This window comes from Euprymna scolopes, chromosome 25 (assembly GCF_053919585.1).
Source record: "Euprymna scolopes isolate OS-2025 chromosome 25, ASM5391958v1, whole genome shotgun sequence".
Lineage (NCBI taxonomy): Eukaryota > Metazoa > Mollusca > Cephalopoda > Sepiida > Sepiolidae > Euprymna > Euprymna scolopes.
The window spans coordinates 39,424,817-39,449,871 of record NC_136506.1 but is presented as its reverse complement, the minus strand read 5'-3'; positions in this window follow the sequence as shown (position 1 = coordinate 39,449,871).

Here is a 25,055-nt window from a genome sequence, read left to right as displayed (position 1 = left end):
CTTCAAGTCCAACATAAACAAATTCCTGATGAACCGCCCCAAGTGTAACACACTTTATCAAATCTTTAATACTAACGTTTACTACGATGCTATCCTATTGATTACTCTACACGCAATAACCCTTAACCCCGAGTGGCTTCCGGGCCTTGATAAGTGATGACCTCAATATATAAAAAAAACTACGTCACTTTCGATTTGGCGGTGGCCGTGACAGCAAAGACGTCCTATTTTTTCTCGTTCTTTTTCTCCTTTGCGGTACAGGTTCGAGCCTGCCTTCCTACTACCACTTTTTTTTTATTGCTTAACACACACCGCCAAACACCCGGGCAACGCTGGGCACCCATGCTTTTATATATATATATATATATATATATATATATATATATATATATATTAAGCTTACTATTTTTCAAAGTTAAGGCAACCAGTGAAATATAACGAGGTTAATACAAGAGTGCTCAATACGAAAGTAGAGCAAGTTACGCTTTCAATTTGTCTTTACATAAGCAGTCCGAAACCTGTTCCTGGCTGTGTAGCAACAAATTACTTTTTATGTAAAGACAAATTGAAAGTATATATATATATATATATATATATATGTATGTATATATATATATATATAAATATATATATATATAACAAAATCAATATTTTTGATGTTGTGTATCTTAATGTTTATTTTTATAAGTACATTGACACGCACAATTCTTGAAAGCAATTGCTTAGTTGAGTAAAATAATTCATCAAATTTCAAGGTGAAACAATAAAATTGTCGCCCTAGAAAAGTCGACATGAACATTTCCGTTTTATGTAAACCGGTTTTCCTTTTTGTTGCAGACCATCTACTATTTGACCAGTTGTATACAAATCCCAAAAGCGATAAGAGTCTTTTATCATGTCTTAAAGGGACACAATGTTAAACAAGCGGGATTCGAGATGCTCTACTAACGCATACTATCTAACCCTCGAAGTTATGGCAAAATGACCATTGTCGAAACTCAAAATGCATCGCTAGATTGTCACGAATAACACGGACGTGCTCAGGGTAATGAAAACAAAGTTTGCGGCCAGAGTTTTGGTTTTTGGTGTGCTTTCAAGTCGGCTTGGAATTCAATACTCATATATACCTGGATGTGTGAAAATGTGTGATGGTCCCCCTGTGCAATCAGATAGCCGCTCGGAGATCCTGGGTGTAGCAGCAGCGCTCGGCGCCGGCCACACGTCGAAAGAAACTCAGGCTTGGCTTCAGAAAGAGTGCTTCGGCTTTATATCCTTCTCTCTCTGTCCCCTTCCTTCCTCGACCTTAATCCGCTGAACTACTTTGTTTGATCATACGTCGAGAACACCACAAACATGACCTCGCACAACACCAAAGCCAGTCTGATCGCCGCCATCCGCCGGGTATTCACCGAGCTCTCGCTGACGCTGGCGGAAAAGAAATGCTCTCAGTTCCAGACTCGTGTCGCAGCAGTGATTGAGGGGAAGGCAGATGATTTGACTATATGTCAGCTCTATTACATAATCAAGTTTCCTGAATTGATTATTTTCACAATAAAACGTTCAAAATAAAGCTGTAGTGGTGTTTGCCTTGGGGCGACGATGTAATACTGTGACGCGTCTGATGTTGAATATTAGGTAAGTACGGCACAAGAAATCGAATCTGGCTAATGGGTTTTATAATTACTGATACTTAATTAAAAAAATAAATAAGAGAGCTTTAAATTACATTTTCTTTTTAAGAGATAAACAGAACAAAAGTCCAAAGTTTTGAACAAAAACTCATCGGTAAACAAAAGATTTTATAATTACTGATACCTAATTCAAAAAATAAATAAGAGAGCTTTAAATTACATTTTCTTTTTAAGAGATAAACAGAACAAAAGTCCAAAGTTTTGAACAAAAACTCATCGGTAAACAAAGATTTTATAATTACTGATACTTAATTCAAAAAATAAATAAGAGAGCTTTAAATTACATTTTCTTTTTAAGAGATAAACAGAACAAAAGTCCAAAGTTTTGAACAAAAACTCATCGGTAAACAAAAGATTTTATAATTACTGATACTTAATTCAAAAAATAAATAAGAGAGCTTTAAATTACATTTTCTTTTTAAGAGATAAACAGAACAAAAGTCCAAAGTTTTGAACAAAAACTCATCGGTAAACAAAGATTTTATAATTACTGATACTTAATTCAAAAAATAAATAAGAGAGCTTTAAATTACATTTTCTTTTTAAGAGATAAACAGAACAAAAGTCCAAAGTTTTGAACAAAAACTCATCGGTAAACAAAAGATTTTATAATTACTGATACTTAATTAAAAAAATAAATAAGAGAGCTTTAAATTACATTTTCTTTTTAAGAGATAAACAGAACAAAAGTCCAAAGTTTTGAACAAAAACTCATCGGTAAACAAAAGATTTTATAATTACTGATACTTAATTAAAAAAATAAATAAGAGAGCTTTAAATTACATTTTCTTTTTAAGAGATAAACAGAACAAAAGTCCAAAGTTTTGAACAAAAACTCATCGGTAAACAAAGATTTTATAATAACTGATACTTAATTCAAAAAATAAATAAGAGAGCTTTAAATTACATTTTCTTTTTAAGAGATAAACAGAACAAAAGTCCAAAGTTTTGAACAAAAACTCATCGGTAAACAAAGATTTTATAATTACTGATACTTAATTCAAAAAATAAATAAGAGAGCTTTAAATTACATTTTCTTTTTAAGAGATAAACAGAACAAAAGTCCAAAGTTTTGAACAAAAACTCATCGGTAAACAAAGATTTTATAATTACTGATACTTAATTAAAAAAATAAATAAGAGAGCTTTAAATTACATTTTCTTTTTAAGAGATAAACAGAACAAAAGTCCAAAGTTTTGAACAAAAACTCATCGGTAAACAAAGATTTTATAATTACTGATACTTAATTAAAAAAATAAATAAGAGAGCTTTAAATTACATTTTCTTTTTAAGAGATAAACAGAACAAAAGTCCAAAGTTTTGAACAAAAACTCATCGGTAAACAAAAGGTTTTATAATTACTGATACTTAATTAAAAAAATAAATAAGAGAGCTTTAAATTACATTTTCTTTTTAAGAGATAAACAGAACAAAAGTCCAAAGTTTTGAACAAAAACTCATCGGTAAACAAAGATTTTATAATTACTGATACTTAATTAAAAAAATAAATAAGAGAGCTTTAAATTACATTTTCTTTTTAAGAGATAAACAGAACAAAAGTCCAAAGTTTTGAACAAAAACTCATCGGTAAACAAAGATTTTATAATTACTGATACTTAATTCAAAAAATAAATAAGAGAGCTTTAAATTACATTTTCTTTTTAAGAGATAAACAGAACAAAAGTCCAAAGTTTTGAACAAAAACTCATCGGTAAACAAAGATTTTATAATTACTGATACTTAATTAAAAAAATAAATAAGAGAGCTTTAAATTACATTTTCTTTTTAAGAGATAAACAGAACAAAAGTCCAAAGTTTTGAACAAAAACTCATCGGTAAACAAAGATTTTATAATTACTGATACTTAATTAAAAAAATAAATAAGAGAGCTTTAAATTACATTTTCTTTTTAAGAGATAAACAGAACAAAAGTCCAAAGTTTTGAACAAAAACTCATCGGTAAACAAAAGGTTTTATAATTACTGATACTTAATTAAAAAAATAAATAAGAGAGCTTTAAATTACATTTTCTTTTTAAGAGATAAACAGAACAAAAGTCCAAAGTTTTGAACAAAAACTCATCGGTAAACAAAGATTTTATAATTACTGATACTTAATTCAAAAAATAAATAAGAGAGCTTTAAATTACATTTTCTTTTTAAGAGATAAACAGAACAAAAGTCCAAAGTTTTGAACAAAAACTCATCGGTAAACAAAGATTTTATAATTACTGATACTTAATTCAAAAAATAAATAAGAGAGCTTTAAATTACATTTTCTTTTTAAGAGATAAACAGAACAAAAGTCCAAAGTTTTGAACAAAAACTCATCGGTAAACAAAGATTTTATAATTACTGATACTTAATTAAAAAAATAAATAAGAGAGCTTTAAATTACATTTTCTTTTTAAGAGATAAACAGAACAAAAGTCCAAAGTTTTGAACAAAAACTCATCGGTAAACAAAGATTTTATAATTACTGATACTTAATTCAAAAAATAAATAAGAGAGCTTTAAATTACATTTTCTTTTTAAGAGATAAACAGAACAAAAGTCCAAAGTTTTGAACAAAAACTCATCGGTAAACAAAGATTTTATAATTACTGATACCTAATTCAAAAAATAAATAAGAGAGCTTTAAATTACATTTTCTTTTTAAGAGATAAACAGAACAAAAGTCCAAAGTTTTGAACAAAAACTCATCGGTAAACAAAAGATTTTATAATTACTGATACTTAATTCAAAAAATAAATAAGAGAGCTTTAAATTACATTTTCTTTTTAAGAGATAAACAGAACAAAAGTCCAAAGTTTTGAACAAAAACTCATCGGTAAACAAAGATTTTATAATTACTGATACTTAATTCAAAAAATAAATAAGAGAGCTTTAAATTACATTTTCTTTTTAAGAGATAAACAGAACAAAAGTCCAAAGTTTTGAACAAAAACTCATCGGTAAACAAAGATTTTATAATTACTGATACTTAATTAAAAAAATAAATAAGAGAGCTTTAAATTACATTTTCTTTTTAAGAGATAAACAGAACAAAAGTCCAAAGTTTTGAACAAAAACTCATCGGTAAACAAAAGGTTTTATAATTACTGATACTTAATTAAAAAAATAAATAAGAGAGCTTTAAATTACATTTTCTTTTTAAGAGATAAACAGAACAAAAGTCCAAAGTTTTGAACAAAAACTCATCGGTAAACAAAAGATTTTATAATTACTGATACTTAATTCAAAAAATAAATAAGAGAGCTTTAAATTACATTTTCTTTTTAAGAGATAAACAGAACAAAAGTCCAAAGTTTTGAACAAAAACTCATCGGTAAACAAAGATTTTATAATTACTGATACTTAATTCAAAAAATAAATAAGAGAGCTTTAAATTACATTTTCTTTTTAAGAGATAAACAGAACAAAAGTCCAAAGTTTTGAACAAAAACTCATCGGTAAACAAAGATTTTATAATTACTGATACTTAATTAAAAAAATAAATAAGAGAGCTTTAAATTACATTTTCTTTTTAAGAGATAAACAGAACAAAAGTCCAAAGTTTTGAACAAAAACTCATCGGTAAACAAAGATTTTATAATTACTGATACTTAATTAAAAAAATAAATAAGAGAGCTTTAAATTACATTTTCTTTTTAAGAGATAAACAGAACAAAAGTCCAAAGTTTTGAACAAAAACTCATCGGTAAACAAAGATTTTATAATTACTGATACTTAATTAAAAAAATAAATAAGAGAGCTTTAAATTACATTTTCTTTTTAAGAGATAAACAGAACAAAAGTCCAAAGTTTTGAACAAAAACTCATCGGTAAACAAAAGATTTTATAATTACTGATACCTAATTCAAAAAATAAATGAGAGAGCTTTAAATTACATTTTCTTTTTAAGAGATTGGCAGAACAAAAGTCCAAAGTTTTGAACAAAAACTCATCGGTAAACAAAGATTTTATAATTACTGATACTTAATTAAAAAAATAAATAAGAGAGCTTTAAATTACATTTTCTTTTTAAGAGATAAACAGAACAAAAGTCCAAAGTTTTGAACAAAAACTCATCGGTAAACAAAAGATTTTATAATTACTGATACCTAATTCAAAAAATAAATGAGAGAGCTTTAAATTACATTTTCTTTTTAAGAGATTAGCAGAACAAAAGTCCAAAGTTTTGAACAAAAACTCATCGGTAAACAAAGATTTTATAATTACTGATACTTAATTAAAAAAATAAATAAGAAAGCTTTAAATTACATTTTCTTTTTAAGTAAGAGATAAACAGAACAAAAGTCCAAAGTTTTAAACAAAAACTCATCGGTAAACAAAGGATGGGGGAAACAATGAACGAAAGTTGAACAGATCGACATTTCATATGAAGGAATATGGTATCGAATGACAGGCGACACCGATAATTTAACGGTTTATACATTTATACGTATATATTGACAATCAATCTAACCGGTGCTGGCAAATTGGTATATAAACACGACAAGTTGCGAAGTCGTGTGATCTTCCCTTTTCTGTTTGCTGAGGTCGAAACGTCGAGCTGACAGACCGCCGGTCGCAAGATGACTGACGTCAAGTAAAAATTAAACATTTTTGTATACATATGTGTATAAATATCTCTTCTTTTCGAATCCAATCATTAGACTTATGTCTTCCAGATTTTTATAAATTTTAAATTTTGGAACTGATTTTATGGGAAGATTAAGGCTTGATGATTTTAATGACAATTGAAACATGTATGCACATATGTAGCCAAGATTGTCAGTATATATGAAATAGACTATAATGCATATACATAGCATAAAAGTTTACAAATTTTGAAATGCAGTGCCAATTACATAAAATCATAATATGCAATTATACACTGATTAACTATTTGTACAGGCGTTTATATGCCAGACGTTTTTAGTTACGTTTTCCTGGTGGAAATAAATCAAATTGTCTGTTTCTGCCGCAGATGACCATTTGCTCCATATAAAGCCGGAATGGATGGTTTATAATATATATATAAAGCTGAATGTGTGTGTGTGTGTGTGTGTCTGTCTGGTCACGAATAGGCTCCTATATGGTTGACTATTTAAAAAACAAAAACTGATTAAATATAATGATAGAAGATGTATCAAGACACAGGAATAGGTCTGTTTGATCATGCAGAACGCCTGGTCCACAAAGTATGGAAACAAAACATTAAAAAATTTAAAAAAAAAAACGTTTACAAGTGTTTTTGATATAGATGTACATAATAATACTTTGGTAAGTATGTTTAACTAAAATAGGGATGGTATAATAAAACCGTGGGGTCTGCGTTCGCGCCTGGCCTCCAAAGAATGGAAATAGGCACAAACTTGAATAAAGACTTTTCCTATCTATCTGCGTAAGTATACGTTGATAATTATGTCTCAGTTGGAAGAAATATGGCATAATAAAATTATGGGGTGTTCGTTCGCACCTAATCTCCATAGAATGTAAATATGCCACAAGTTTAACAAGTTTTTTTTTAATATAGATCCACAGAATATTGTGATAAGTGTTAAAGTGTGAACATATATGGTATAAATTATGGGGTTTATCTATTTTATTTTTCCTTTCATCATATTTTGCTTTGGTTTTGATACCCCCAAATTCGAAGCTATCTATTTTACAACCCTTCCTTTTCATAACCTATCATACTTTCATAAATCAGAGTCCATTTTCTGTAGGCTGTTTTTTAACCCAGTCAACGACGGGTACTTTTGCTAGTGTATATATATATGTACGTATATATATATATATATATATATATATATATATATATATATATATATATACATATATATATATATATATATGTGTGTGTGTGTGGATGCGTGTGGTCGTGGGTGGTGTGTGCATATATATATATATATATACATACATATATATATATATATAGATATATATATATATATATATATATATATATATATATATATATATATATATATATATATAATATGGAGGTGTGGATTTGTATGTGTACCTTCGGGCTGCATCTCTTCCTATTTTGTTAAAATAATATGGACACTTTATTCAAGTAAATATTGAAATGCTGATAATCCAATAAACGTAATTCCTCGAAGATTTTCTCCGTTCAGTCTAAATTTATCTACCAGTTCCCGATGAAAACAGAGAATCTCATATGGAGATTTTTACCTACATTTGTAGACAAACATTTCCATGATTTTTATGGAAATTTAAGTACATTTTTAAGAATATATATATATATATATATATATATATATTATATATATATATATATATAACTAGCAGGTAAACCTAACGCTGTTCAAGATTAGATGTGAATCAACACATGTTTCACCCTCCCATGCTTTAATTTTCATCAAAATCAGTAAAATCGCATATTAGTTTATCAATTAAAAACTCATCCTGCAGTTTACGAGTGAAAAATCTCACGTGTCTCCCCGCTATGACTTAGTCCACAATACATTGCAGTATACATTGCACTGTAGAGAATCTACTGTTGATTTTATAAAATTATCTTTAAATAATGGCTTCTCTAAAGTTTAGAACGCAAAAATAAAGTATCACTGTTCACTTGTGCTCTAAACAGACACATTAACTGTGGATTTTATAGACTTGGTTTTTTCCGCTTGTGCGGTGGGAAAGGTTCCTAAACACACTTGTGATATTTAGTTGTATAAAACTGTTAACTTTTACCAAATCGGACTTCCTTATTTAATCGGCCATTTTATTATCACTTTCCTTATTTATCCGTCGCAATCCCATACAAAACCTACGTAAGAACACTTTCAGACACATCAAGTACCTTCGTGTGAAATTTTAAAAAATTCGGCCCAGCCATTTCCGAGCCCATATGAAAATTACTCACGCATATACACACATAGAGACAAAGTTCTTTTCTATAATAGATAGAGAATGATAGGTAGATAGATAGATAGATAGATAGATAGATAGATAGATAGATTTGTTTCTCTGGAGATAATTCCAGATAAGTGCTCAATTATTAAAGAAAAGCACGAATAATAGTGTAATATTTATTTATGCACATCAGAAGATCAGAACAACATTGGTACCGCCGCCATCCAAATGCAAATAAAAAGAGAAACTACAATTGTTCGCCTTGTTAGCTCTTGTGGTTATGACTGTTGTAATTGGTAAAATTAATTAAAATAATTAAATCAGATTACCAAAATATCGTCAAAATCAACACAACGTGCTATCCGCCATTTGCTTAGCAGGCATAGACAAATAATTATAATTTTGTTCCGGTAAAAATAAGTAACATCAAGCATTTTAGGTTCTCAACCCAGGCAAACGAGGGTTAAAAGTGTTTTCGTTTTATTTTGTCGTTATATTTTTTTTTTTGTTGAAAATTTTGAAAAGTGAACTTTTTCTTGGATCTGGGGCGAAAGAAAGGAAAGAACAAAGATAAACGAAACGAAAACAACATTTACAAATAAAATAAGGAGCAGAAATGAAAGGAAGCGGATAATTGTACTATTTTGTCTGCGAAATATATAAAATATAAATATCGTGGGAATTCATTCTCTCGAAGCGAGTGAAGTCGCCCACATATTACGGGTTGCATAATCTTCCAATATATATATATATATATATATGTGTGTGTGTGTGTGTGTGTGTGTGTGTGAGAGAGAGAGAGAGAGAGAGAGAGATTGTGCGTGTGTCTGTGTATGTATGATTTTGCATATTTGTAAGCATATATATGTATATATATATACATACACACACACACACACACATATATATATATATATATATATATATATATATAGAGAGAGAGAGAGAGAGAGAGAGGGAAAATAAAAAGGAACAAACCGTATTATGTGTTCACCAACGTTTCGTCTTTATTTCGAGACTTCCTCTGGGTGAAAAAAATAACGTATATATATATACGGCATAAATCGCGTTAACACCTCGGTTCTCGTAAGATCACAGGAGTTTAGCAACAGTCAGCCTGTTTAGTACCAGATGGGTGACCATTTAGGAATTCTAGGAGCTTTATATGCTCTCCGCTTATCTCGGCATTTGTTTCTAGTGGTCCTGTACATACACTTCACTTGCCACTGGTATTTAACAGTGTCGACTCAGGAGAGGTGTGGTTGGAGATTGCTCACCTTCTGCCACAAACTTTCACGCGCCGGCACCCCCTCGCGGTTATACATAGTCTGTCAAAGATTGAAGAAGCATATATATATATATATATATATATATATATATATATATATATATATATATATATATATATATATATATATATATATATACATGCGTATATATGTTATTTCAGCTTAATATTTTTCAAAGGTTGAACAAGCAATGATTGTTACGAAGTTCATATAAGAGTGCTCAATACCGATGTAGGCCAAGATATACTGTTTATTTGTTTTATATGAGTATTTATATGTCGCTACACATTCATGGGCATGTTTTGATCAACCGGTTACAAGAAGACTAATTAATGCAAGCAAAAATATATATAATAAATAATATATACATAAAATATATATAATAATACAGTAAATAATATATAATATATCATATAATATAATAATTTATATAAAATGACTATCCGTAATTTGGACGGTATTAATATAGAGCTAAGTATTCTTTTCAATTACTAACCCGACATCACGCATCTAAATATAAATCTAATATAGACCATCTGGCTTCGGTCAATTCGTAATTTCTCTCCTCCATTCGTTTTAACCTACTAATATTATATGTAATTTTGATAAAGTGAATACTTCTAAGAGATTTACTATTATCCATTAAAAAACGTAATATAGTCTTACAATTATTGGCCCCAGATAATGCCGACTATAATACGTTCCCATTTATTGTCCCTGTTGATCGATCGATACATTTGTTCAATCTCGAAAGCTACAGGTATAATTGTGCAACACTTGTCTCACAATTCTTTATCGCACCACTCCTGAATTGGCACTGCTTGAGTTCAGTGGCAAGTTGAAGTGCTAGACGAATGCTGAGATAAGTGGAAAGCAAATACTGCGCCTGGAATTCCCAAATAGACGCCCATTTTAATACTGGCCAGGCTCAATATTGCTTAACTTCGGTGATCTAACAAAAACCGATGTGATTGTGCCGTATGAATTCCCGCCATCTACATAGCAATAATATGTAAGTGAGTTATGGTGATAGAGGCATAAAAATCGCACGAAGATATTTAATGTGTACCACTTACAAAATTTATAATGTAATCTTACAATTATTGATCCCGAGCACCACCGACTAGGACACATTGATTCAATTAATAATGGTCTGTTTCCATCATTCATTTGAGATAATATGAATGAATTTGATGGTGAAAATAACAATAACACAAACAGCGTTATATATATATATATATATATATATATATGAAAGTGTATGTGTGTCTGTCTGTCTGTATGTGGGCATGTGTGTATGTGTGTGTCTGTCCGTGTACATTTCCCTACACAATAACTCTGTCAATTTTCAGTCTACAGACTCAAAATTTGAGATACAGGGTACTGAGATTTGTAAAAATCTTTGTAATCAGCTTTCGGACAGAAATTTAGCTGTTAAGGGGTCAAAGTTTAACGATTTGACCTTTCGGAACTCTATGAAACTCATCCGCCAATGTTGGGTCTAAACACTTGACAGTTTAGATATAGGTTCCTTGGACATGGATCTAACTTAATAACTTTATTTGAGCCCAAAATAATAAATGTTAGGGGTCATAATAAGGGTCAAAGTTAAAAGAAAAGATTGTCTCTTCGGTCTTTACTAAATTACTCAGACAATTTCTGGTCTAAACATTTGAAGTTTGACATAAAGGGTATTCAAAGATAGGGCAAGCTTTTTGTTTGGGTCGAAAATTTTAGCTACCAATATATAAATGTATGTATGTATTATGTTTGCATGTATTCCTATAACTTTCGACAGAGGCGACCGATTTGTAGAAGATCAGTATAGTTTTGAAGTTCGACCTTTCAGATGACAAATATCGAAAAATTGACTAAAACATTAATTTCTTCACCTTCAACTGGCCACTTTTCTACAGGGGGGGTCGCTTTTTCGCCGATATTTTTGAAAGTCACTCTCTTCTTTCGATTGTCTAGCCTTAATTAAAACCACGTCACTTCCGGTTTGGCGGTGGTCGTAACAGCAAAGACGTCAGGTATTTTTGCCTCCGTTCTTTTCCTCCTTTGCGGTACATTTTCGAGCCTGCCTTCTTACTACCACTTTTTTCTTTTGCTCAACATACACCTCCAAACACCCGAGGAACGCCGGGCACCCATGCTAGTATATATATATATATATATATATATATATATATATATATATATTACAAAAATTAATTTTGTAATATTACAACAGCTAAAACAAAGGATCTTGATAAAGTTCTTATTTCTCGTCCCACACCACCCATTTCAAAATAATATTAAGATAAATGATTGAAAAAAATTCAATAGTGAAAAGAAACCTAATGTACCTATTTACAATGCCTCCCCGCGGGGCAGAGTTAGACACCAGGGTCGTTTTTTAACGTGGAGAAAAGGTACAAAAATAAAAATTGTCTCAGCCGTGAAGGATTTCTCCTCCACTGAAAGAGAACGAGAAATGGAAGTGCCACAGAACAGATACTACACTTTGATCTTGGCCAAAAGAAACTTAATGTATATCACTTAAGTATAGCGCAATATTAATATTGGATGCAAGAAAAGGCCAAGTAGAACAAATAGACCCGGGCAATTCCTAATTCAATTCCTTCCCGCTTCTCTATTTTATAGATTAAGACCCTATGGAAAGTCACTAGTCGAATGAGGTTTACTATTTTCCCTAAAGCAACAGTAAATATTACAATTACACTACTAACTTTTAAGTTCATTTTGGAAAATATTAATTTCTTCTCCTATACACACCAGGATATTGTAGGTAATTAGTTGTTCTATTATGGATATTGAGCACTTTATATTATAATCTCGGTTCAACTAATAATAGGACAGATAGCTTCTTTATCTCGGGCGATAATGCATTTAAACACACCTTTTCTATTTAGGATATTGATCAAGGTGACCTTCAGAGCACTTCTAAAACCAAGTTCTCTCTTTTGAAAAGAAATCTTCCTTTTTGTGAAGAATGAAGCAAAAGCGGAAAAGGTCTCAGCAGCCGTACTTAAACACACACATAAATTAAGAGGATCTCGGAGCAGTATTAAAGCCAACTTTCACTTATAAAGCTCTGCTGATTCAGAATGAGAATTTTGGTTAGGATTAGGCAATCCTTGCTTCATTATAGGTTCATCACCAGTGCCGATTATGAAGAGAGGCGCGGTTAGTGATTAGACATCACTTACTTCACTATAGACTTATCAACTAGTGAAGTTGAGAAGGCGAATAGGGATTAGGCAGCCCTTGCTTGACTATTGCTACCCAAGCAGTAGCTGTTAATAAAATCCGGAGTAAGCATCTATTAAAATATTAAATTTAAAAACAATTTCTGAATAAAGTAGTAGAAAATACCACAATTAAATGCTAGAGACTCGTCAAGCAGTGACCGTTTCTAAGAGAAAGGGTTGGGGGACAAAGAAAACCGTTGCTTCACTGTAGATTAATGAAGCCGTGCCTGTTCAGAAGGAGAGTGCAGTTAGTAATTAGGCAACCATTGCTTCATTATAGACGAATTAAGTAGTGCTGATTTACAGGAGAGAGTGCGGTTAGTATTAGGCAACATTTGCTTCAGACTAGGCGCTACACAGGCTGGCCGTTCAGGAGAGGTGAGGTTAGAGTTAGGCTACTCTTACTATACTATAGACTCATATGGCAATACTAATAAACATAATTCGAAATTTAAACTTGAAAAATGCTGACAGTCTTTAAGAATATGTTCTTCATTTTGTTTCATATTTATATATAAACTAGCAGGGAGAACCGACGTTGCCCGGGGTTGAATGCCGATCAACGAATATTTCACACTCCTATTTTATTGTAACCGAAATCCGTGAAATCGCTCGGGAGGAAGATTTACATGCCTCCATGCAGTAACTTAGTCCAAAATATACGTTATTCTACATTGAATTCTAGAGAACCAACTGTTTCTTTTATAAAATGATTTTATATAAACTTCTTTCCAGTTTACGGAAAAAAAACGTTAACAAATTTACATGCGGGGTTTGAACCTACAGACCACGTCATGCAAAAAAAAAATCGTAAATTTTCAAGTCTTATAAAATTCTTTACAGTCAATGAAAAAAACAAGAAATTTAGGTGGGGAGCTTGAACCTATAGACAACGTAATGAACAAATTTAGAATTTACACGGCCCGTTGTTCTATCATTGTCGACTTGGAGAAAATGGCTTTGCCGATAATAGATAAATTGAGATAAAGGTTTCGATTATCGATTATCGGTAATTATCGGGAGTATTCTGAGACAAATTAACTAAGACCACTTCCAGACTTGAAAACTAAAGTTCTGTAAATTTTAAAGAAAATCTGTCCAACTGTTTCGGAATCTATAAGGAAGGAACACACACGCAGGCAAAGTTACATTTATATAATTGTAGAGATACGTTAGGAAATATCTACATCAGTAGATTATAAAAATATGGCGAAAGGATGAAAAAACTGTCTTGCATTACAAAACCGAGACTAGTTACTTTAATTCTTTTTTTTTTTAATGTTTGATCTTATATTTTATATAAAGCCGGTAAAGATAATTTAAACTTTGAAGTATGTTGTTTCGCATTTGCTTTTTTCTTAGCGAGACAGACATACATAAAAATAGTCATTTGTTTTCTATATCATCTATATTTTATAAGATAGGAGGATTACTTTTTGCGAGTATATGTAAATATATATATATATGTATATATATATATATATATATATATATATATATATATATATATATATACACACATCTGAATATTGACTCATTGTATACACACACACATACACACACTGATATATATGCAACTTTTGTTATGCTCAGATTACCATATATATTTTTTCTCTTACACAGCGTCAAAATTACAAGTCTTCTTGTCTTAGGCTACTTTATCGGCTTTTCGCATCATTCTTCAACAAGCCATAAAAATAATTGTGTAAATCTTTTAGATGTCATTTTCAGTTTTTGATTTTCTTTCTGCCAATTTTTTCCGCATCCAGTAATATTTTATCTTTATAATTCTACACGTAGATGTATATATTTATATGCATATATATACATATATATATATATATATATATATATATATTATCTACACAATTCTACATGTATATATATATTCTAAAAGATAGAGAGAGATGGCTATAAGTATATATACATATATGCATGTTTACAAGGAAGTCACCATTTATCACGACCGGAACGCATCTCGAGGATAAGGATTACTGAATGTAAGGTGGTAGTATAGTAATCGCTAATAATGTAGACTAGGTAGAATTCTGATTATTTAAGGGGACGGTTCAACAAGAATGTGTTTACATTAGACATGAATGCTACCATATCGTAATCGGTCGGGCAGTTTCGCAGGCGGACAGTTCTTGGAAAGAAGCTTTCCTCACGGAATATTCGTGTAGATTTAGACACGTGTAGAGAGGAGGGGGTTGATTGATAGTGGTTGTAGCTATTCATTTTACACACATAGCCACACACACAGAAACACACACACACACACACACACACACACACACACACACATATATATATATATATATATATATATATATATATATATATATATATATACATGTACTGTATAGGTTTCACAGAAGACTATCACACCGAGAAAATTGGAAATATGTCGGCGATTTGTATTATTATTCATCAGACTACTGTTCTTATCTTGAGCGTGATTTTCAGAACGTTTTGGTCGCTATAATCTCCGGCCTTCTTCAGGTGTATCCTGTCGAACTCGGGAATGTTTCTGTCGAACTCGGGAATTTTGACGGAATTTCGAGCGGAACCCTTTATTTACTTCACGGGAGTAGCGTGCTCTTGTTCCGTCAGCTATGTTGTGAAAATCACACTCAAGGTGAGAACAGTAGTCCGATGAATAATAATACAAATAACCAATCCTCATCTCAAAAATTCAGAGACGTTATGTCGGTGATGTCTGAAAGGAAGACAAAATCAATCGTTTTTTTAGTAAATCTTGCTTTACTTAGTCCCAACTCCTACAGTTTTCTAATGTGTGTAATCATATTCCGTATAATGTTTCAAGCTGACACTCTTTGCATCAAATAGTTAGTGCTATCAAACTCCTATAATTTGTGTGAACTTTTCAAAATATGCTACGTATGACACAACATTTTCATAAACACATACGTTTACGTAGCTTATATTAATATGAAATCGACCGATAAGTTTGGGAACAATAGAAAATTCGAAAAAAAAAAAACACAAAATTTTAACCATTTCCTATAAAGTTAGTCTGTAATGTGTTGTAACAGATTGCAGGCTCGCGTATGATAGCAACAACAGAGACAACAGCTGTATGCAAATGATCGAGGTGACGTCACAGCGAGGAAGGGAAAACGATTATAAGAGCCGGGCAAACATAAATGTGTTACACAGGTGACCTGAGACCGACAGGAAAAGGGACAAAGTATCGCGTGTTCCACACCAAATCTAGTCTGATCGCCGCTATCCACCGAGCTGCTGCCGGCGCTTGTAGAAAAGTCATAATTCAAATTCCTGACCCATATCGAGGCGGTGATTGAACTTGAAAGTTGCTATATTTAGCTGTCAGGTCTACTATATTTAGTTGCCTGAGTTCATTTTTTAAATGTTTAAAAATAAAGCTGTAGTATTGTTTTCGTAAAGGCGACGATTGTAGAGTTCCACACTAAAATCATTTCCGCTGTTTGTAAGTTCAATGCTAAAGTGACTCAACAGTAAAGTTTAATTAGATGGATATATTGCCGGATGTATAATTAAGGATATTACAAGTAAATGGAAAATGATTGATGGAACGAACATACTATTATTGCTAGCAGAACTGTTGAGGTGATTTCGTCTGTTTTTGAAATTGACTCTGACGGAGAACAATCTTGAGAACACTTCTGGAATGAAGAACTGAAAATAAATTTACAATTTGTAAAATAAAAAATGAAAAAAAAGATTCCTCAAATAGAAAGTGGAAGAGCAGTTGCATGACATGATAAATTATCGATAATATCATTCATGAAAAACGGATATTGAACAAAAGTAATAATCTAACGTAGATCTGAAAATAAGCAAATCTATAGAAATGTCTGAAGACCATTAATCAAACGGAAAGATTTAATAGATAATAATGAAAAATTATTTGAAATAGCAAACTTTGCTGCAAAGAAATAATTTTATAAATTGAATTTATTCAACTCAAATAATTGTACATAACCCGTAAAAACAATGCACAATATATATTTTCAAAAACGTCTTTTATTTGGATTGTTGTTTTTTTTTTTGTTTTTTTTTATTTTATTTCTTTTTCCGTGAAGTAATTTTATAATCTTCTTCCAAACTTTTACTTAACTGTTCTGTAGGTTTTTGCGTTTCTACATTTACCAGCTAATAATTCTTTGATAGGAATATAAGTCAAGAGAGTAACTGTATACGCTATAAACGCCTGACAATGTAAGGATGGGTTGCAATCTTATCTGAATATTGGTTTTTGATATTGTATGAAGTAATCTTGTAAAGTTTTCTCATAAACACCTTTATAACTAAAAAAAACTATTTATCTTATGAGGCTGAAATTTCCAATGCCGGTTATCAAAGAAGCTAACGCCTATTCAGAAAATTTTGAACAATTAGAAATTTAAAATATCATTAGAAATTCGATCCTAATTGAATATTTCCATATCATCGTTGAATCCTAAGGTAAACACAATATAGGATGCACGTCTTGATTGGCTTCAGTATGCCTGAAGCAGCAAGTCCCGATGAAGAGAACGGAAATTATACCTACAACTGTGACTTTCACTTTGTCCGTTTTGTTCGACTATGATATCCCAAAGTTAATTCATTTCAAAATAAGATTGCGACCGATATTTGACCTAGGTTGATAACAATTAATCATACGATGGGTATACTACACTTTACGCAAACAGACAAGCAAACATAGTTATAAATCACACGAAAACCATAACTTCCACATTCGTAAAGGTAATAGCAACTTTTAAAGATTGGAATAGAGGCAAATAAAGAAAGAAATTGTAAGCAGAGATTAATAAGAATTTTAAAAATGGGATTATATTACATAAATGCATTGTTTTGGTTTAGTTTGACATCTGTTCCCATCTTTAATTTTATTCTCATATTCTCATATTCTAATCTTGAATGTTATTCTCATATTCTCATATTCTCATATTGAATGTTATTCTCATATTCTCATATTCTCATATCTCATCTTGAATGTTATTCTCATATTCTCATATTCTCATTTCTCATCTTGAATGTTATTCTCATATTCTCATATTCTCATTTCTCATCTTGAATGTTATTCTCATATTCTCACAACGATGTAACTGCGGTCCTTTTTTGGGTGCATTTTGTCAAACGCGGGTGCCCTTTGTTCGTAATACTAAAGAGATGTCTTTATTTAAAGACATATGTCTCTTATTACATCGGTAATGAACTCTTAAGAAATTCGTAAGTTAATACTCAATTCAAATCATGAAATATTTATTAATTAGCACGCATATCTGTTACGCCACAGATGTTCACGGACAATTCTATAATGAATTTTAGAAACATTAAACCTTTTTGTTTCAAATGTGTAGTTTTATTTTCAGAGAGAGAGGGAGAGAGGGAGAGGGAGAGAGAGAGTTTGCATCATTTCGTAAAGGAACGGATTTATACCTAGCAAAAAAAGTAAATCCGCACGTCACAATGCAAGGTGTACAAGAGGTGGTGGAACCATATAGGGAATGTCAATCAATCGACACTGCGCCGGCTAGACACGAAAAAGGTTAATGCACGTTGATGAATATTGTCAGCGACTGGCTGTTGATATTGCGCATTATCAACATGAACCGTATTTAACTGTGTGTCTATTTGGCAGAAGTAATTTCTGACAGATGTACACTAGGGTTTTATACCGAGAATTGCGAGAACATAAAGGTTTGGGAATTCTTTCTTTGGGCTTTACTTTCTACTAATATCAACATATTCAACTGCAAGTTATTTCGACACAATGACGAAAATGGGCGAACGACATTCTGAAGCCGTTTGCTGGGAAAGGCGATGTGGTCGCGTGGCTTACCTCATTCATTGCAGAAGATTGAGGATATTGCCACATTGACCTCAATGTATTTGGAAGGGAATGCTCGAGCGATCTATCCAGAAATGGGGGAAACGGATCAGACTATTGCTGAGAATATTGAAAACCGATTAAAGACCGCATTTTTAGGGAGCGCGTTTGAGGCATATAATAAGCTAAGAATAATTACCTGGACCAGAGTATAAGTGGATGTATATGCGGAAGAGATAAGGTGACTAGTGGGATTGGTTGGACATGCAGGACGCAAACTTGAGAACACTGTTAAACTGGCTTTCGTAGGTGGTTTTCCTTACCGCATCTCTATAGACCTGCAATGACTTACTAGAATTGAAACCATGGAGGGGTAGGAGATTTTGAGCTATGCTAGAAAGCTGCCAAAACACTCCGGTGGACTGAGGACAGTCGCAACCTCGTCGGTATACAATCAAAGCAGAGAGAATCGAACATTGATGGACCGAAGTCGTAGATTTACCGGTAAATGCTTCAGATGTCAAGGACCCCATCTGATGTGAGACAGTAAAGAGCTGCGACCATACACTATTTATTTTCGATGTAACCAGGTGAAGCACATTAGCAGGGTTGCTCTTCGCTTCTGGGAAAGGGGTGTTATTGCACCAGTAGCCACCTCTTTTATATTAAAAAAGCCGTGTGAGAGTGGTTGGCCACAGATAGTGGTCACTTTTAACGGGAAGAGGGTTACAATGAAACAAACAATATAAGAGCAGTAGATGGCAGAGAAGTGAAATGTTGTGGAGGTCGATACTGAGATTGTAGTGAGGAATATGCTGCTGTGGCTAAAAGTGACTGTACTGAATAGGCGTATTGACGTTGTGGTGGAATTTGATAGACCGATTGGGAGGAGCTACCATTGCTAAAGGCCAAGTGACGTTTGCCAATCAGAGCGCACCAAAACTACCAGCCAACCGTCAAAACCGAGGCCATGCCTGATTGAGAATGAGGACTTATGTCTACTTTGATGGTGATAAATGGACAGTAGATGATGCGGTGAAGAGAGGTACTTGCTCTTACATCAAGGATGTACTGGTGAACGAAACTGAGGTGACTGCAGAGAGTGTGAGAGAGCATGTGAAAACATGGATTGACGGCAAAACCGTCCGAGTCATTAGAAAATAGAATGGCTTTAGGATTACAGCGCAATAAGGTATGAAAGTTGACGTTTGAAGGAGGAAAGGAAATTATCGAAGCCTAAGATGGCCAAACCAAGAGAAACCTTTTCTCTGTATGTGGAAAGTTTGTTGGCTATTAAGTTAATGTTGGATAATTGCGAACTGTGTGCCGTTTTATTAAAAATCAGACGGGTAAAGACAGTTGGGAGGATGCAATTTAACAGGAAGTGCTGCTCATGATACAAGAAGCTATTGCAGAAGTGAAAACATTAGGGGTATTATTGGAAATAGAAGTGACTGATGAAGATGCTGCTTGGCTACGATAAAAGAATGATAGCGCCTATGAAACCAACAACATGAGAGCAGTAGATGGCAGAGAAGTGAAATGTTATGAAAGCCGATGCTGAGATCGTAGTGAGGAATATGCTGCTGTGACTAAAAGTGATTGTACTGAATAGGCGTATTGACGTTGTGCTGGGATTTGATAGACCGATTGGGAGGAGCTACCATTGCTAAAGGCCAAGTGACGTTTGCCTATCAGAGCGCACCAAAAATACCAGCCAACCGTCAAAATCGACATCATGTCTGATTGAGAATGAGGACTTATGAGCCTACTTTGATGGTGGTAAATGAACAGTAGATGATGGTGATAACATCGAAACTCGATGTTTTGATGAAGAGCATCAATTTGGCTTTAAATGGAGGCATCAGGTAGTGGGCGTTAGAACAGACTCCGCAACAGCGGCATCCTGGATAAAATCGGAGGTGCCTGGTAATAAGCGGATCAAGAGAAAAAGAGCAGCGGATATGCTTATTAACCGTCGACTTGGAGCTCTTGGATATTAGATCAGAGAATTCGAACTGAAGTTAACTGTCACTTTGGTATCATCACAGAAAAATAAATCAGACGGACTGACCAGAGTGAAGAAAACTTGGCTAAGGAAAGAGAAAGACATGGCTCCAGTGTGTTATTCCGTAGAGCATCTAAAAACCTGCATAAGATGCATCATTCTGGGGAAAAACGGACTTTATACCTAGCAAGAAAAGTGAATCCGCGCGTCTCAATACAAGATGACCAACAGGCGGTGGAACAATGTAGAGAATACCAATCAATAGACCCTGCGTCGGTTACACATGAAAAAGGGTAAGTGCATGTTGAAGAAAATTGGCGCGACAATCTACTGATATCACGCATTATCAACATGCACCGTAAATCATGGTTGGTGAAAAGGTGTGGGTGAAACGATCAAATTCTCGTTGCACAACCCGCTGGGAAAGAGGTACTGTAACTGCAGTGCTCTCCAAAAAATAAAGTGGCAGTTAATCGAAATCCATGTCACATCTGAGATATACGGAGAGTTTCCATGCAAGCAGAGGATAGGAAGGTGGATAAAGTTTCTGAAGAAAAACATTTACGATAGTAGCACCACGAACGAAAATGTCCGGCATGGATGGCGGACTATAAACCCAGTTATTGATGTTGAAGATCGAGGAGGCGTGTGATTAAAAAGCAGTATACACCTAAACTCGTACAACTCATCATCCGTTTCAGAAAATAGATGAAGACAAAAATGGCCGCACCTGCTAGTTATTGACTGATGGTCACGCGAGATAACAAGATTTGGGGTATTATGCAAAAGAGATGCAGTCGGGTTTTCAAATAAAAGCCTGTGCGTCAGAGAGAGACGAGGGTGTGTCTATTTGGCAGAAGTAAGTTCTGACAGATGTGCGCTAGGGTTTTTATACCGGAAATTGATAGAATGAGAATATAACGGTTTGGGATTATTTCTTTGGACTTTACTTTCTACTAATATCAACATATTTAACTGCAATACATAATGCGTTTGACTAAAATCTTGAAATAAAAATCGGCCGCCTTTTATTCTTAGTTGAAAAGAATGACGTAAAAGCGGACACCCAACAGTTAAAAATACGCATTAAATTTACAGCTACTCGCTTTTCAGATTCATAGTTCGTTTTCCCGAACACAGTAAAAATAAACATCCGTACTGCCTGTTATATTTGACTAATCAATAACATTTTTGTGATAGACGGGTTGATAGGTTTTTCTAGCTTTAATTTTCCTGTTTTTCTTTAATATACGGCCATTATTTACACAAATTACCTAACTCCACTTCTACAAAATTGCACCGACTTACTGAAATTGAATCTACGGAGCTGGAGGACATTTTGAAGTATGTTAGTGTGCTAGCAAAGCAGCCCGGTGAACTGGGGTCAGTCACAGAAAAATATATTTCATTATATACCGTAAAAATATAAATTATAATACATTTAACCTAGGATAATTATTATTTTTATTAGTTATGGCAGTAGTATTAGTAGTAATAATAGCAATAGAAGTAGTAATCTTATTATTAGTATTGTTTGTTCTGATTATTGTTACTATTTCCTGTTTTACTGTTATAGTTATTATTCTAAAAACCTAGGTCATGGCCCCCATTATGCCCCCATCATCGTCATCATCATATAAATTGGCAGTGCTTATGCATAGTCTATAAATTCCAATATATCGGGTCTACCGCCTCAGGTAAATTATCTCTCGATGTAGAACTCAACAAGCGCATCAGAAAAGCGTCCATCACTCTTGCAAATTAGACAAATTGGGTGTGGAAAAATAAAAATCTGATCACTCCCCAAATGTCAACATTTACATAGCTTGTGTTATCAGTACTATCCTGTACGGCAGCGAAATATAGACAATTTACAACCAGCAAGAACAGAAACGGAGCACATTTCACATGTGAAGATGGCTGATAATTCTTGGAATTTCTTTGGAGAGACAAAGGTACAAATTAAGTTGTGCTCGCAATGGCTTGTATCCCTTCCATGTTCATCCTTATTTGTCAAAGATGCATGCACTGGGTAGGCCATGCGGACCACATTGTTAATGGGTGAATAAAAAAAAGATAATACTACTGGCAAAAGAATAATTGTTCCTTGTCACCTCCGCTATATCAACGTGTGCAAACACGACATGGAAGCACGTGATATTGACCCTACCAGATGGATGACTCCACGTAAAAGTCCTCTACACCTAGAGACAAACGGTAGCAAAACACCTGACCACTGGGGAAATGTCTATCGAAAAACGGACGGAGACCGAAATACAATTCAGGAGGGTCAGTCAAACAAAATTCAACAGCCACCACTACGACGAACTGATCTTCACCTGCTTTTCACGGAGGTTATCTCCAGAGTGTATGTTTTTCACATGCTTCTTTTTCCGTTAAGGGACTTTTTCTTTTTTCTTTTCCTTTAAACAATGTTTTACTGTCAAGAGTGTTTTTATTCATAATCTCTGAAGAAATGCTGGTTTTTGTGAAAATTTTCAACCGCCACAATGTTTGAAATTATCGATTTGGCATGGAAACAATTGTAACGTAAAATGAAATATACTACTTGTTGCTATCAACACCTTTTTTGAAGACTTGATTTTGCTTATACGGTATATTAATGATAACACTGGGCTGCATCAAAAATGCAACATCCATGACAATATCGTCTTCTAGACCAATTTTTCGTGCTGATCATGATGGTAGTAGTCATTTTGCTCGTAAGGTTCTAGTTTATGTGTTACAGCGTCATATACTGCGTCGTATATTAATATACCTTTTTTGTTGCAGATCAATTAAAGAATGGCACGGACTTGCAAAAACCACCCTAACTCATTTTGCTACATCTGCGGAAATTACACACTTTCAAGACAGAAGCGCAAAATCACTTCTACAGTGAAACAACTCTATCGTGCCTACTTTGGCATCGAACTTGGACATCAGGATAAACCATGGGCGCCACACATTGCTTGTGTGAAGTGTTTCGCTGGTTTATGCCACTGGAATAAAGGAAACCGAAAATAAATGTCATTTGGAATACCAGTGGTTTGGCGGGAACCTTCGAATCACCATGATGACTGCTATTTTTGTATGGTGAAACCACTGGGAAGGAATGGTATAAGTTTGAAATACATTAAATACCCAAACATTCCGTCAGTTACGCAACCAGTACCACATAGTGATGTTGTTCCTGTGCCAAGACCTCCTGAGATTCGTGAACGTACCAGTGCAAGTGACTCTACATGTGATGACAGTGAAAATCAGGATGTTTATGAAGATATCAGTGGGACCTCTGAGAAAAGCCCTCAGTTATTTGAACAGAGTGAGCTAGATGACCTTGTACGAGATCTTGGTCTGTCAAAAGAATCTGCACAGTTGTTAGGTTCAAGGTTAAAAGAGAAAAATCTTTTGGCACGTAATACACACTTTGCACAGTATCGGCATCGAGAGCAGGAATTCGTGCAGTACTTTACCAAGTCCGATGACATGATATATTGCCACGATGTTTCAGGTCTTGTAGAACACATGGATAAAGAATACCATCGTGAAGAATGGAGGCTCTTTATAGATTCCTCCACCAGAAGTCTAAAAGCTGTGCTACTTTTTAATGGTAAAAACGTAGCATCATTGCCCATTGCTCATTCTGTTACCCTGAAAGAAACCTATGATACCATCTCACTTCTTCTTAACAACATACAATATCAAGATCACAACTGGCTTCTCTGTGGTGACCTAAAAGTTCTGACCATTTTGTTAGGAATGCAGGGGGGCTACACAAAATACCCATGCTTTTTGTGCTTGTGGGACAGCCGTGCAGATTCCGTACATTACCGACAAAGGGAATGGCCACAACGGACGAAATTTGTTCCTGGCCGCCATAACGCCAAAACACTACCACTTGTACCACCAGAGAAGGTGCTTCTGCCTCCCCTTCACATAAAGCTGGGGTTGATGAAAAATTTTGTGAAATCACTTGCGAAAGATGGAGAAGGGTTTAAATACCTTTCCAATAAATTCCCTCTTGTCAGTGATGCTAAAGTACAAGTTGGCATATTTGTTGGACACCAGATTCGTGAACTTATGTCTGATACCGGAT